The sequence below is a fragment of the Hordeum vulgare genome, chromosome 3H (genome assembly GCF_904849725.1).
Source record: "Hordeum vulgare subsp. vulgare chromosome 3H, MorexV3_pseudomolecules_assembly, whole genome shotgun sequence".
Taxonomy (NCBI): domain Eukaryota; kingdom Viridiplantae; phylum Streptophyta; class Magnoliopsida; order Poales; family Poaceae; genus Hordeum; species Hordeum vulgare.
The window spans coordinates 557,425,376-557,434,900 of NC_058520.1; positions in this window are offsets into that span (position 1 = coordinate 557,425,376).

Sequence of the window (9,525 nt, forward strand, 5' to 3'; positions counted from 1 at the left end):
AGAAGTACACGGCTACTATAAGAATGATTGCACTTGGTACTACGGCTGATGTCGTTGGTGATATGGTCAGGATGAGGGAGAGCACATGCGTGAAGAGTACTGTCAAGTTTGCCCGTGGTGTAGTCGAGGTGTTTGGAACAGAGTATCTGAGAGAACCAAATGTGTAGGACACAAAGAAGTTGTTGGCTATTGGAGAGGCAAGAGTGTTTCCACGAATGCTTAAATCAATTGATTGCATGCATTTGCGGTGGAAGAACTGCCCCAAAGGTTTGCGAGGACTGTACCAAGGTCACACCAGAGAGACCAGCATCATACTAGAATCGGTGGCATCACATGACTTATGGATATGGCATGCTTTCTTTGGAAAGTTAGTTTCTCACAACAAGATCAATGTGCTTCCAGGATCTCCGGTGTTCACACTACTAGAAAAAAGGCTTATAGGTGAACACCAATAAGTGGCGGGCACGGCCGGGAACTCGCCACTTCTAATTTTGAAATCAAGCAGTGGCAGGTGACAAGATAGACCCGCGAGCGCTGATGGCGTAGCAGTAGCGGGTGGGCCGTGAAGACCGCCAAAGTTGGACTCGTAAAATTTCCTACTATGTTGAAACCTTCCATTGGCAGGCCCTACTTCACACTCGCCACTGCTACTTCGTCTTACATTGGCGGTCGGGGAATAAGCTCGCCGCATGTATGGTGGGGGTGACCCTCTCAAATTTTAAAAAATAATCATATTTAGATTTTTCATGATGGTGGGCATCAAACGTAGAAATAAAAAACCCTCATGTTTATCACACCCTACAGGTGTTCAATGAAGACACCACGAAAAGTTTCAAACATTTCCAACCTAGTTAGCATGGGCAAGGTTTGTTTTGCCTTTTTTACTTGCTAAAAATTCAGTTAGTGTCATGAAAATAGCAAACCAGCTAAAAAATTTGTCAAATTGTAGCATGAGACTCCTGATGGCGTATATTACACATGCAAAAAAAAATCAAGTCCAAAATAGGTTTAAAAATTAAGTATTGTGTGAGATGTTCGTTGCGAAACCCTATATACACTTGGTGTGAGAGTAAGCTGTTTGCACACGATGTGTATCAGATTTTTGTCATAATGAGCTTTAATTTTTATCACACGCTATAGGTGTTCAATGAAGATGCCATGGAAAGTTTCAAACATTTTCAACCTTGTTAGCACGGTCAAAGTTTGTTTTGCCCTTTTTACTTACCGAAAATTCAGTTAGTGCCGCAAAAATAGCAAACCAACTAAAAAGTGTTAAATTATAGTGTGGGACTTGTGATGGCGTATATTACAAAAGTAAAAAAATTCAAGTCTAAAATATATCAAGATGCGCTTCCAAGCTATTACGTAACAAATATTTGTGAGAACATATTTTAACTACGTAAGATCTGGACTAGCGGGTGGCCCAGCCCACCCGTCGTTGCAAATATTTGCACTGGCGGGTCTCACGTACTTCCCGTCGTGTGATCACCGAAAATACGCCCCCCCAATAGTTTTCAAAACTTACCTAATCCGTTCCACCCTTCTCCAACCTCTCGTGCACTCGTCCACCCCTACCCGTGCTGGTCGCCCCTGTGACAGACCGAGACCGACGTTTCAGAAGATTCCCCTTTTATTTTGTTCTCGTTGTGTGGTTCGTTTGTCTGTCGCATTCATCATCGCATTATGCGCATCATCAGCATTGCATCGGCATCCCATTGCCGCCAGTTTTCAAAACTTGCATCCATTGTTAGTTGTCGATTCTCGTCGTTGTCCGTTCTGAGTCCGTCCACACACGCACGCGCCCGCGGCATCGTTTGAATCCTGTTTTTAAAAGTGTGTATAAAACTTTCTATGATTGGGTTGAAACTTGACATGCGGTCTTATTTTATTATAGGTAGGCCGCTTGCCAAATTTCGTCCTAATCGGAGTCTGTGTGATACCCGAACGGTCGGTCATAGGGGCACCGTATTCGGTTTACCGTCGGACGTTTTTTGGTGTTTTAAAATCGTGTTGCCGCTCCGCACTGTTTCCCTCTCTTCCCCGGCTAGCCTACTCTACACGGTCACTTAACCGACCCCGCGTTCGAGTTCGTTCGATTCTGATCGCGTGGGCGAAAACAGGACCGGATTCGGATAGCCCTAGCCCATTTTGTCTATAAATAGAAACCTAGCCACCTAACCTTAACCCTCCTCGAAATCCGTGCCCGCAGCTCTCTCCCACCTACCTCCACCTCCCTGTCTTCCTCCTCAGCCGCCGGGCCCGGATCGAGCCAACCGCTGCCAGCCGCTCCTCCCGAGCTTCCTGAGCTCATGTGCCCGAGCCGCCGTGTTGAACGACGGCGCCCGTCGGAATTGCGCCGCCTGCTGTCGCTTCCGTCCAGGCCTGTGCCGTCGCGCTCCCATTCTTCCCCCTCGACCCCTGTCCTTCTACTCCCTCGCCCCGCTCTAATTCTCTCTGTCTCTCTCCTTAGATGCGACAGAGAGCCGCCGCCATGGAGCTCGATGGATGCCTCCGCCACCGGGAATGGAAGTCACCGCCCCAGATCCGTCCGTCCCCAAGCCTGCAGGACCCTCTTGCGGCGACCGCCGATGGCCTCGTGCAGCGAGGTCTCGCCGCCGCCATGGCCTTCGCTCTGGTGCGGTAGCGTGAGGGAGACGATCGAGCGGTCGGGCCGCCTCCACCCTGCGTGGGCTGTCAGCCAACCCCGCGCCAGCCTCCCCGAGGCCCAGCCATAGCCTCTACGCGGCCCAGGGTTGCCTCTTCGGCCCAGCTCTGCGCCGACACGAGCCAGCATCCATCGGGCCGAAGCCCCCGAAGGTGAGCGCGCCTCCGCTAAGTCCCGCCCATGTGCACTGTTTAGTTCTGATGCACCTAGGTACTGTAGGCCCAACTGCTGTAGGTTCGGCCCGTATTTTTTTTTCTGACGAATTTAGTTAATTCCAGAAAAATACCATATTTTTCAAACGCCCGTAGAATCTAAACCGTGCGTCGGATTACAACGAATTATGTATGTACCTCATGTAGAATTTCGCGTAGATTATGAATTTGCAACTTGCATGCATGTTTGATAGTTTGACCCGCCGAATGCCTAGAAACGCGTGCTGTCCTATTATGTTTTTGTCCCGTATTAATTTTCATGCGTGTCCGGATTGCTCAAATCCCGTAGATAAAATGTTCATGTTTTTAGGGACCTCTTGCCATGTATTTTAGAGTAGTTGTTGGTATTTTTGCACGTAAGATTCCGTCGCTAGTTTGCTATACCGCGTTTAGGACATAATCTCGCATATACGTGTGGCGATATTTATGTGTTGCAACCCCACATGTTATATATGTTTTCGGGGCAGAAAAATCCATAGAATTTAACTGTGCATTTTGTTTTAGCTTTTGAGCAAGTTAGTGCGCGTGATATTTTGCCATGATGTCCTTTTGTTTATTTTGTGGGATTTAATCCGTGCATGATATGAATGAGTTGTCAACTAGAGATATGCCCTCGGATGTGTAGACTAGCCCCTGGTAATTTTGGTTGCAATAGAAATCCATGTTTAGGTGTGGTTTGCTTGCTCTCTACTTGCTAGGAAATAGTGCTGTTTTGGAGATGCTGAAATATTTCTACGTCTGAAATTTGTTATATTTTGTTGATGTCTTTCCATGAGTTTATCTGGTGTTCTATAGGTCTTTTGTGCTTGGTGCAATGGAGTTAGTTGTAGACTTTAGAATTCTCTAGCATGCTGTAAATTTGCATGCCTTTTGGAGTCTTGTAGCTTATGGTTTTGCTGCTGTCAATATGCCTTCAGATCGAAAACTGCACTTTCATAAACTGTGTTTTTCACTAAGTCTAAAATTGTGTGTGAGAAGCCATTTTGTGACATCTTTTCCTAGTGATCCATGCTTCCATGCTAGATGTTATTAGTTGTATGTGGTAGTTCATCTTGCCCTCTATCGTCTCGTGCCTTGGTTGAGTATATTGGATTTGTGTAGCTCGTAGTTGTGGGGCGTTGAAAATGCTATGTGGTTGATTTTGGCAGATTGTAGTGATTTCTAGTTTAGCCCGTAGTTGTTGAACCGTTGCTCCATTTTGATCGTGTTCTATATAAAACTTGCTTAGAATCTCATGTAGTTCATATTATCTTTCTGGTTGTGTGTTTTGAAATGCTTGTGACTGTCGTTGCACACATATTGCATTCATGCCATCATATCTTGCGGTGGTTGTATCTTTTGAACCGTAGCTCCGTTGGAGATGTTCTCTATGTGTAAATTGTTTGTAACGACACGTAGAGTCATGTGAACCTATTTATTTTGCTGTTTAACAAACGTTTAAACGTGTTAGTTCAGATCTGGACAGAATTATAAATTAACATGTGAGGTCGTCTCGGAGATGCTTTATGTCATTTCCAACCTCATTTAAATTGCCTAGATAGGTAGTTAATTGCGCTTCACCCCTTGCCATGTTTAATCACATTTAATATTGTCGTGTACCTATTCGGGATAAAACTAAATAATTCGTATGTGGAGTTTCGTCAATATGCAACTCATTGCATATTGAACTTCACTTAATGTGTAGTGTTTGATTGTTGTGAATTGTCATGCCATGTCTTGATTATATCCTTCCGCTCATGCATCATTTGTGTTGTGCATCGTGTGGTGAATATCTGTGTTGATGCTTGATTCCGGTTTGCTTCGTCTCGATAGAGTTCCGCAAGCATGTCGGATTGTGAGGACCCGTTCGACTACATCGGTTCGTCTGCTTCACGGAGTCATTCTTCTTCCAAGCGGGATCTCAGACAAGATGATCATTTCCCCAGATACCATTACTATCATTGCCATGCTAGTATTATCGTTTCTGTCGCTATGTCTCGTTGCCTACCACCTGTTAAATATCAGCCTCTCAACATTGCCATGAAAAAACCCTTAACCTGTTCACAACCTAGCAAACCACTGATTGACTATGTTACTGCTTGCTTAACCATGTGTTAGCGTTGCTAGTTGCAGGTGCAGTTAATTCCATGTGATAACATGGGTTCCTTGTTATATCACCATATTTAATGCTATTTAATTTAATGCACCTATATACTTGGTAAAAGGTGGAAGGCTCGACCTTTCTAACCTGGTGTTTTGTTCCACCTTTGCCCCCTTAGTTTTGGCTACCGGTGTTATGTTCCATAATTGAGCGCTCCTAACACGATCGGGGTTGTTGTGGGCACCCCCTTGATAATTCGTTTTAGATTAAAGCTGGTCTGGCAAGGCCCAACATTGGTTTTACATTTGCCTAATAACCTAATAAAATTGCATAGGGACTTTCCGGACCCCGAGGATAATTAATCAACCCCGAGGCCAGTGCTCCGCATGAGTGTTGGTCCACCCACCTAGCAGTTGGCGGTGCCACCTCGGGGCAACTCGAGCGCTTGGCTACCGTCCACTATGCATAGACGGTGTGTCCTGAGAACGAGATACGCGGCTCCTATCGGGTTCGTCGACACACCGGGTGGCCTTGCTGGATTAGTTTTACCTTTTACGAGATATCTTGTGCATCGGGATTCCGGTGATGCTTTGGGTAATCTCAGAGTTGAGGTTTTCCACTAAGGAGTCCGATGAGATCGCGAGCTTCGTGATCTAGGATTTCTATGTGGCTTGTGGTAATTTGTGATAGACTAGTTGGAGCACCCCTGCAGGGCTAAATCTTTCGGAAAGCCGTGCCCGTGGTTATGTGGCTACGTGGAAACTTTGTTTAACACTGGTTCTAGACAACTTGAAGTTAACTTAATTAAAGTATGCCAACTGACTGCGTAACCGTGACTGTCTCCTTCGTGAGTTCCTTCTCCGATCGAGGACACGATGGGGTTATGTCTGACGTAGGTAGGTGTTCAGGATCATTCATTTGGTCATCAGTAGTTCACGTCCGCTATGCGTAGATCTTCCCCCTCTTTATTCTTGTACTCGTAAGTTAGCCACCTCATATAATGCTTACTCGCTTGCTGCAGCCTCACCACTTAACCATACCTCACCTAATAAGCTTTGCTAGTCTTGATACCTTTGGAAATGAGATTGTTGAGTCCCCTGTGGCTCATAGATTACTACAACACCAGTTGTAGGTACAGGTAAAGGTTACTTGACGCGAGCGCGTTGATTGTTCATTTGGAGTTGCTTCTTCTTCTTCTTCTTCGTCGATCTAGGATGGATTCCAGGCCGGCATCCTGGGATAGCAAGGATGGACGTCGTTCTTCTTTTCTCGTTTGTTTTCGTCCGTAGTCGGACCCTGCTCTTCTTCGTGATATTTATGTATTGTACTGATGTCACTCTGATGTAGCTTGTGGCGAGTGTAAGCCAATTCCATATATCTCATCTTTTCAGTACATGTACTTGTAACGATATCCATTCTTGCGAAACGACGAGATGCGCTTCTATCCCTCATGAGGCCCTCGTGCCAAATTAAGGATAGGGTCGCATCTTGGGCGTTATAGCCGCGCACCTCTCCCCACTCTCAAGCGCTACGGTTCTCCGCCGCACACCTCTCCCTACTATCGCGCGGTCCGGTCCTTAGCCGCAGGCGTCTCCGGTGCTTGTATTCAGCGGCCACCGCTCATGTAGTTTTTTCCCTGCGGGATCCCGTGGGCCGGCACCTGGACAACCTCTCGCAGCCATCATAATGAACCTGGCCATCTCTCCAACACCGTTGTCGGCGTCGTAAATTTTTGATTCACATCTGTGTCAATGTATAATTTCACTATATTTCACATCTATATGTTCCACTATTATAGATTATTGTAACGTGTTCGATGAAATGCCACACAAAGATTTAGATCTTAGATTTTCTTAGATGTACTTGTACAAACACGTGGATTACGTGGTGTCATTCGATGTAGAATTAGATGGTTGTGTTTGATTTACAATACTTAATATGAGTGACTATTGGGGAACGTTGCATGGAAAAAAATTCCTGTGCACACGCATGATCTATCCATTCAAATGCATACCTACTAGAGGGGAGTGTATCTACATACCCTTGTAGATCACTAAGGGGAAGCATATATAATGTGGTTGATGTAGTCGTACATATTCAAGATCCAATCTCGATCTGTCCCGATCTAGTGCCGAACGAACGAACCTTCGCGCTCAGCACATGTGTGGCTTGATGGCGTCTCCGCCTTCTCAATCTAGCGAGCGAGGGCGCGGTAGTAGATGAGTTCTTCGGAGACACGACGACGTGCTAGCGACGGTGCTGGTGCTATCACGGTAGGGATACGCTGAACCCTATCAAAACCGCAAACGAAGGAGAAAATGATCTAGGGAGAGAGAGGAGCGCCAAGGGTTTGGTGTGTCCTCTTGGGGCGCCCCTCCACTCTATATATAGGTGGAGAGGGATGGGGAACAACCCCTCCAAGCCCTAGGGCGCAACCAAAGGGGAGGAGGTGGAATCCTAGTCCTCCTCCTTCCCTTCCATGGGTCATGAGGGACTTGTGTGTGTGGCCCAATAAGGCCACGGCGCTTCCGCATAGCCCATGCAAACCCTTGGGACATGGTTGAACCCTTGGTGGACTTCCGGACTCCTCGAGAAGTTTGCAAAAACTTTTAGAAGCTTCCGGATAAAATACTAGAGAAACTCAAAATATGACTTCCCATATATAAATCTTTACCCCCGGCCCATTACAGAGCTCCTAGTGACGTCTGATATCTCATCCGAGACTCCAAACAACATTCGGTCAGTAACATACATAACCCAATAATACTATATCGTCACCGAACGTTAAGCGTGCGGACCCTACGAGTTTGAGAATCACGTGGACATGACCGAGACACCTATCCGGTCAATAACCAATAGCGGGATCTGGATGCCCATATTGTTTCCCACATATTCCACGGAGATCTTTATCGGTCGAACCATGATGTCAAGGACTCAATCAAACCCTTATGTAGCTCCCTTTGCCTAGCGGTATGTTACTTGCCCGAGATTCGATCCTCGGTATCTCCATACCTAGTTCAATCTCATTATCGACAAGTCTCTTTACTCGTTTCAAAATACAAGATCCCATGACTAACTCCTTAGTCACATTACTTGCGATCTTATTGTGATGTTGTATTACCAAGAGGGCCCAGAGATACCTCTTCGTTATACGGAGTGAGAAATCTGAGTCTCGATCCATGGCAACCAAACGGACACCCTTGGAGATACATGTAGAGCATTTTTATAATCACCCAAATACGAAGTGGCATTTGATACACACAATGCATTCCTCTATGTGAATAACATCCAATGAAATCTGGGGTTTGATCATGTTTTGCTTGTGAGAGAGGTTTTAGTCAACGGGTTTGCAACATTTAGATCCTTGTGTACTTTGCTAATCTCTATGTCTTAGTGTAGATTCTACTACCATGCTCCACTTGGATATATTCCAAATGACTACTCCATTATACAAATCTGGTTTGCTATTGAGAGACATCTGGATTGGTGTTAAAGCTTGCATCGACGTAACCCTTTATGCCAAACTCTTTATCACCTCTATAATCGAGAACATTTCCTTAGTCCTCTAGTTACTAAGGATAATTTGTTTGGAATCGGTGCATGGGAAACAAAAAATTTCCTAGACACTCGAAGACCTATCATGGTGATATCCATCAACGAGAGGAGATTTAGATCTATGTACCCTTGTAGATCGCACATCAGGAAGCGTTAAGAAAAGCGGTTGATGTAGTGGAACGTCTTCATGTCCCTCCAACCGTCCTGCGATCCGTCCCACGATCCATTCCTACCTAGTGCCGAATGGACAAGCACCTCCGCGTTCAGCACACGTACAGCTCGACGATGATCTCGGCCTTCTTGATCCAGCAAGCAAGACGGAGAAGTAGATGAGTTCTCCGGATGCGTGACGACGCTCCGGTGGTGGTGATGATCTACTCGTGCAGGGCTCTGCCCGAGCTCCGCAGAAATCTGATCTAGAGATAGAACTATGTAGTCTAGGGTTGAGTTGCACGTGGCAAAAGTTGTCTCAAATCAGCCCTAAAACACCACTATATATAGGAGGGAGGGGGATGGGATTGTATTGAGGTACAAGCCCTCAAGGGGTGCGCCGTCACTAGGGAGGAGGAGGACTCCACCTCCAATTCGGTCTCGGGAAGGAGGAGTCCTCCTCCTCCTTCCCACCTCCCTCTTTCCCTTTTTCTTTTTCTTTTCTTTTGATATTTCTTTATGTGGCGCCATGGGCCCCTTCGGCTGACTCCACCAGCCCACTAGGGACTTGTGGTGCCACCCTATTGCCTTGGGCTCACTCCCGGGTGGGTGGGCCCCTCCCGGTGAACTCCCAGAATCCATTCGTCACTCCTGGTACACTACCGGAATTGTCTGAAACTTTCCGGTGACCAAATGAAACCATCCTATATATCAATATTCGTTTGCGGACCATTCCGTAGATCTTCGTGACATCTGTGATCTCATCCGGGACTCTGAACAACATTCGGTAACCACACATATAACTCAACTATACTAAAACATCATCGAACCTTAAGTGTGCAGACCCTGCGAGTTCGAGAACT